Here is a 6,000-nt window from a genome sequence, read left to right on the forward strand (position 1 = left end):
TGCAGAGTCGAGGAGAAAAAGGTATGATAACATTATTATTCCAAATAGTTGTGCAAAACATAATAAACTGTATATGTTTACTCTAATGGCCCAACAATTTTCCTTGGTCGACATGTCGCCCTAGTCTACCAAGTTTGTGCCTCCCTTGAATGTGCATTCCTTTGCTTGTTCGTGAGCCAAGACCTCCCCTCCCCCTCTAGTGCTTGTGCTTGTGCTTGTGCATGTTGCATCTCAAGTGAATAGCCCAATAATCGTATTGTTATTTAGGCCCGTGACCTGTGTTTTGAAATTTTGCTTGATGGCCCTACATTTTCTCTCTTAGTGCTCTTGTGTTTTGAAACACCATTCGAGTTGGTGCGTTTTCAAAGATCGGTGAGGGGGTTGCTAAAGGTGGCGTCTTGACAAGCAGTTAACAACCTCCAAAGTGTAACTTTTTGAAATGGTTACTCTAGCAATAGCATTTTTGCGCCTTGTAGCCATAGCATTTTGAAACACCCCTTCACTGGCCAGCCTTGTGGGCGGTACCTTTTGAGACGCAATATATATTGCCTCCAAAATTGCCGTCCCATTTTGAAACTCTCCTTCAACCTGGGGGAGGGGGGAGGTGTCAGAGCCCGAGTTTATTGCCTTCCGTTAGAAGCATCTTGAAACATTGCATGTGAAGGGTCTGGGTGGCCTGCAATTTTTGCATGGGTCATGAAATCTCATCCTCTTGTAAAGCCTTTGCATATCCAACGCAAAGGTGATTCTTGATAAACTCTCGACTATGGAGAGTGCATTGAGTAGTACTTAGTTAGTGGCTTTAGTACTTGTTTGCAAAGTTGCCTAAGGAGTACAAGCTGGTGGCCAAGGCACTATGCTTGCAAATTACAAAGGAAAAGCTAGATTGTGATGATCTCATCGATTTTCTCATTCAGAAGGAAGTGGTCTTTGTCTCCCAAGGCAACGTTCAAGTTTTAAAAAGTGATAAGAAGCAAAGGCAATATTGATGAGGATAATAGTGACACAAATTCATGAAGGAAAACCTAGATTCGAACGATCTCAGGTATTTTCTCATTCAGGAGGAAGTGGTCTTAGTCTGCCAAGGCAAGGTTCAACTTTCAAAATATGATAAGAGCCAGAGGCAAGCTTGACGAGGGTAGTAGTGACATAGATTCCACCTAGTATAGTGATATGGCTCACTTAGCAACAACTAGAGTGGCCCCGATTCTATGTCTATAATTTGGTGGTGTCTGCTGCAACACGCTTCAGTTGGATAGAGGCAAGTTAATGGCAGAGAGGGGAAACTGGAGCTCTGAATACATGATTTGGCCCATGTGTCGGAGTTAAAGTCATCGAAGTTTGAAGGTGTGTGTCGAAGTTCAAGGCACATTGCATCTAGCAAGGAACTAACAGATGCCAAGATAAGTGGCAAGTGACTTTTTCTAGTCAACAACAACAAGTTGAGTGGCACATGCGAGAGCAAAATATGGAGTGAGGAAAGTGACCAGAATCACATCCTTGAATGAGGTATGCTAATGTCCAAATGTAGAGGAACCCCCAATCCATCCACATAAATGCTAACATATGAATCCAAGGTTCCCCTTGAGTAGTGAATACACTTAATGACATAGCTTTGCAAGCCAATGCATAAATATGTATATCAAAATATTCAACCCTCCAAGACGCAAAACAAATTGCACAATACACAAACAAACATGTTGGAAAGTTTTTGATAATGCCACTTGTGATGTACATTTTGAAGCATCCATTCTACTTCTTGAGAAGAAGTAACACACCATGCCAAAAAATATCCCAAACGTTGAACAACGTGAGTAGGTTTCAAAATCTGACCAAGCCACCGAGAAATGAAAATTCTTAGATAAATAGCTTTGATATACAAAATTGACACACATGCTAACAAGTCCAAAGCATCCATAGCCATTTGCACATAAGAGAATCATTATGGGGCATTGGCATAGAGTCTCAGCATAATCTTGTCCTGTAAAATGAGTGTGGTAAGGGGTAAGGAAAAACCAACCCATGTAATTGATTCATTGCAATCAAATCATCGATATAAAGTAAAAACAAATGGGAGGTAATTGCTAGTACAACAGTGCACTTAGACGACATCCTTGACACACCAAATGTTAAGTGGCCAAGCATCAATAAGATCACGGTCAATAATGCCTCTAGTCACAAGAAGATTTAGAAATGTTCTCATGTAGGAAAACGCAGTCTTTTCCAGTGTTTTTCATACAATGAATAACATCATGAGCTTCTGTTCGAGAGGCACCGCATACCTAGCTAGGTACGATTGGGGGCAGGGGACCGCCAGCCGCCGGCCCCCCCACCGGGCCGGCGGTCCCCTGCTCCCAATTGTACCTAGCTAGGTATGCGGTGCCTCCCTCACAGAAGCTCATGATGTTGAGGTAAGTCACAACGTGTGAATTATTGTGAGAATTTGTCCAAAACTTCTTGTGAGTGACATTGTGTTCATATAAATAGTAACTAATATTTTTCATACAAGGACCAAAACTAACTTCAACATTATTTTTGCAATAAGATCCCTATGAAAATAGCATTTTCAACATCAGCTTGTATGATAAGAACATCTTGACCTATGTATTAAGCAAAGACCCTTTGAGAAAATTAACAAACTTTTCACATGCATAAGAGTAATCGATTGCAAATGTGCAAAAGAATTACCTAATGCCTATTTAGATAAGAGTTACAATAGCCCCGCTTTTTAAGCAAGTGAAAAAACATGTGTTTCCCAATATTTGTTCATGATGTACAATAAAGGCTCTTTCAACAAGTCCCAAAAACATACAAAAAACTCAAAAATAAGTCCCTTACAAGTAGGAGATTTTGGGCACCCCAAGTCTGAAATGACTTATATAAAAGGCAATTCTAAAGAGGATGCATCAGCATTCTTAAGAATAGGGCACACATGTGCAAGAATTTGAGTTCCAACATCCAATACATTAGAGTCAACTAGTGGAGGAGAGACAAAAAATTGTCTTAATTGAGCATGGAAAGCAATTGACAATTTAGTTTTGGAGGATTTCCATTCCCCATTCAACAACTTAAGCTGATAGTTTTAAAATGACAAGTGATGTAGTCATTTGAAGGACTACTTGGATGAACAATCTTTATCCACTCTCTCTCCTCTCTCTCTCTCTCTCTCTCTCTCTCGTCAGATAGATCTTTTAGGTCTCTTGGGACAGTTTCCTAGACGTTAAAGTTTTCTTCTTCTTCTTCTTCTCTCTCTCTCTCTCTCTCTCTCTCACACACACACACACACACACACACACACACACACACACACACACACACACACACACACACACACACACACACACACACACACACACACACACACACACACACAATGTTTGAGAAGATGGCGCTTGTCTGTGCTTTTCTTTGGTTTTGTGGGTAAAAAGCATGTATAGTTACCTATAATGTCCTCAACAAGAGAATCTGTCTTATGCTAGGCTTGTTGGAGCTTATGGTTATATTGTCATGAGGATGATTACTAAAAGGTTGCACCTTTCACTTTTCTCAATGGTATTATTAGATGTGCTTTTCCAGCATTAGAGAGATGTTGCTATTGAATGTGTAAGGGCTCATCTCCTTGACCATATTATTATCCGTGTGACGTGTATGGTAGCCCCACAACTTTCTTTGGTAGATTGAATATCGACACCTTGTTGGTAATTTCAATAAGAATAGCTTTCCTTTACTTGGGCTTGAGTCTATTTCCATGCTTCAACTATGCTCTATAAATCTTTCAAGTTGCAAAGCACTTGTAATGTGCACAAGGCTTGGATTTAATGCCTTAGCATGGCTTGAGTGTCTTTGCATTCTCCTAAGAAGAAATCTTGGAGTAGAGGTGTATGGCTTCTTGCAAGTATTTGATCTTTATAAAGTATGTTGAGATTTTCCCAAAGAGTTTTGTTGCATCTAATAACCAAATGCAAGTATGATGGTTTCTTTGGCCATGGTAATTGCTTAAACTATGTCCAAGTTGTGTTCTGACCTATAGCTATTATTTATAATGAGAAAGGTGTTGAATAGATTTCATGAATAAGTATACCTATTTTTAAAGGGGACTTTAAAAGTACTCAGATGAACAACCCCACTAAGTTGTTCTCAATCTGTCATAAAAACAACTTCAAAGCATATTTAGGATTACATTATAATATTTAAAGACTTGATACCATTCTTTTAATACCGATGTTTCTAGGTAGTTTACTTTGGGCATATGTATAATTTTGGGATATATATTTGTAAGGTTTTCTGAAGCCAAGTGTCGGAAGCTTCAGTACACACAACGAGTGGATTCAATCATTGGAGATTCCCTTTTGCAATCTCATCATACATTACATAGAGATGGATATATATAGTTTCCTCAATAGTAACGTTGGCTTGAAAGTTTTGAGAATTCAATTTATGCCCAATTTATGATAAACTTTTGTTCTCTCATTTTGATGGGTGTCATTTTGTGGTATAGGCCAAATCACAACTTAAAATTTATGAAGTATGCATATTTCTATATCTTTTTTGCTACGATAGTGCCAAATTACTATCAAAACCCTTCAAATTTTCTTTATAAGCTTGCCATTTTCTTGTGCTTTAATATGGAAACATCTATGTCAGCAACCAGCAGGTTTTAGAAGTTTAGTGATAAAGGTAAAAAGAATACGATAAGCAGTTATTACATGCAAATGTAGTCATTGCGTAGGCTTGTTTTATATGTACATTTGGTAAATGATGTGTGGGATGTAGAATGGGATGATAATACAACCATCTGTTTATGCTGCATGGATTGCATAGTTCAGGATGGGTGGTACCTTGATAGTGGTGCAACCAAACACATTATCTCTCATTGCAATTTTATGGTTCTTATCGAATTAAGGGATTTGGCAAGATTGTGCTTACTACTACTAATGCTTAGAAGAAATCTTCCACAGATTCGACATGCACAATTATTAATTCAAAGGCTATTTCACATGCAAACTTTGGCATGCACAGTTTGATAATTTGAATTTTGATAGTTTTCTATGTTTGCAGAATACTTATTTCAAATGATGTCATGGATCAGCCCATTATTAATGCAGATGTACAAGATGTACTTGTAAGGATAGGGCTAAAAATGAGAAAGGTAGTGGCATGCCAAAATGGTAAGTGAAAACTTTACTTGATAATGAATAAGTTGCACCTTAGCCGAAATGTACTAGTTTAGGTTCTCAAGAGGCCTCTTATGCATCATATTCTTATGCTTTGGGTATGTATAGTATGTGTGAAGAGAAGGAACCTTTGCCATTTTGTGTGACTTACCCCTTGGCAAAAAGGCATAAATTGACCGTGCAAAAAGGTGCCAGATGTACATGCTTTTATTAAATTGGATTGTTCTAGTTTCTATGACACACTAGTGTTCACTCTCAGGGGGGTCACTAAAAAATATGTAAGATAGCATTTGAGTTCAACATAAGGGTTAATTGTTTCTTATAGAATTAAAGAAAATATACCTACATAAAGAGATTTTTATTTCAAATAATAAAACTTTTGATACATAATGGATGATTTTATTATGAAAAGTGTTACATAAGGGGGGGTTTCAAAAGAAAAAAATCTATAGGTAGGGGTTTTGTTAAATACCGCTTGTACGCACATGATATAGAGGCTTTATATATAGGGAACCCTGAGTGTTCACTAAATTGGTTTTGTTTCATGCTCAGTAGCTCATGTATAGCTTGATTGATCAAGAAGAGTCCCACAATGGCCACTTCTAGCTGTGAGGCTTAATACAACGAAACTTTCATAGCTATGATTAAGTGTATTTGCATCATACACCTTTTGTGCTTGACTTGGGTGTTGGACAAGAGTTTTCCACCAGCATCATCTTTGACATTCAAAGTGATTTGGTAGGCACAACGAACCTAGATTTTCATACTCACACAAGGCGTATTGATGCGTATCAGAATTATCTTAGGGAGACACTCTCTGCAAGAT

Source organism: Adiantum capillus-veneris, chromosome 28 (assembly GCF_014529385.1).
Source record: "Adiantum capillus-veneris isolate H3 chromosome 28, ASM1452938v2, whole genome shotgun sequence".
Taxonomy (NCBI): Eukaryota; Viridiplantae; Streptophyta; class Polypodiopsida; order Polypodiales; family Pteridaceae; genus Adiantum; species Adiantum capillus-veneris.